Consider the following 1299-nt stretch of genomic DNA (forward strand, 5'->3'; position numbering starts at 1 on the left):
CTCTTCGAGGTACAGATTTTCGAGTGAGGGCCCTCTCAATCTCTCCTGAAAAGATTCTTTTCTGTGCAGATATGAAGGTGGAGAAGGTTTCTTCATCACTCAGCTGCATCTCATTCAGTGCATCATATGTCTCTTGGGAATGTGGGTTCTTCACATGAGGAATCTTCTTAGTTCGAATAAGGCGTGCTTGGGAGAGTTCCATGGTCTACAAAACAAAATTCTCGAGACAGAGAATGAGTGAAGCTGCTTTTGAATCAATTTTTATGAGCAAAGATGTTCATACAGCTATCACAAATACATTCACATGACAAACAAACTGTAATTGCATCAAACATTGCAAAATCTGGGAGTTCTTGGTCAAATTCGATATAGTGGTGTTCCACATATGAGATTTCCAAGGCAAGATGATGTTAATGCTCATTTAGATGTAATCTAATCATATTATCTATCAACAATGACCAAATAATCCAGATTTGCTAATGCTGAAATCAAACAGTTCTTCAAGTTTCGATTTTCTCAAGTGTTCAAAACTCAAAATTTTTAAAGTTTCAAATCTATATGGTCCAGGTGTTAAATCATGGAATTAAACTACCCAAAAGTCTATTCTTGAGCTCAAAGAAAATTTTCAATCATCCTAAGGTGAATTCTTACTAATTCTAAGAAAACTCTAATTTGATTTCATAAGAAAAAGTGAGAAATTTGGATCCATACCTTGATGAAAGTGTGATGTGATGATAGATTTGGAATCTCCTTTGAAAAAAAAGTGAGACAGGGTCAAAAATTTGAAAGAGGTTTGTCAAGTTTGAAATCTGACATTTTCCCAATGTCCCCAAGCTTGTTGAAGAAGATGATGAAAAAGAACCTTTTGATATTTGAAATCGTCTTTTTCTTTTTAAAATGTGTTTTTCCTAAGAAAATTTTATTTTAAAAGATTTTAAAGACTACCTTGGCGTGTTTAACACAGAATAGATATTTTGGGAACTTCCTGGTTTGATTTCGAAAGAATTGAGATTTTGAAGTTCCGGTTTGTGGGGAATCGGAAAAACATGACTGGAAGCAAAACGGGGGCTGGCCGTGGGTCAATCTTGTGCGGCCGCGGCAAACATATGTTTTGTCGCGGGTGAGAAACCTGGGTGCGCAGCAAAATGCTTCCTGGCAGCAGGTGAAACAGTTGGGGCCGTGGTAAATGGCTCCGGCCTCACCTGCTTCTTTCCGGTTTCTGGTTTTTTCCTCCTATCTTTTTGTATTTTTCTTGTTTTTTTTTAATGCTTTTGGTTTTTCAGGGTTTTGTGAAAGCCT

Source organism: Eutrema salsugineum, unplaced genomic scaffold (genome assembly GCF_000478725.1).
Source record: "Eutrema salsugineum unplaced genomic scaffold, Eutsalg1_0 scaffold_8, whole genome shotgun sequence".
In the NCBI taxonomy this organism is placed as follows: domain Eukaryota; kingdom Viridiplantae; phylum Streptophyta; class Magnoliopsida; order Brassicales; family Brassicaceae; genus Eutrema; species Eutrema salsugineum.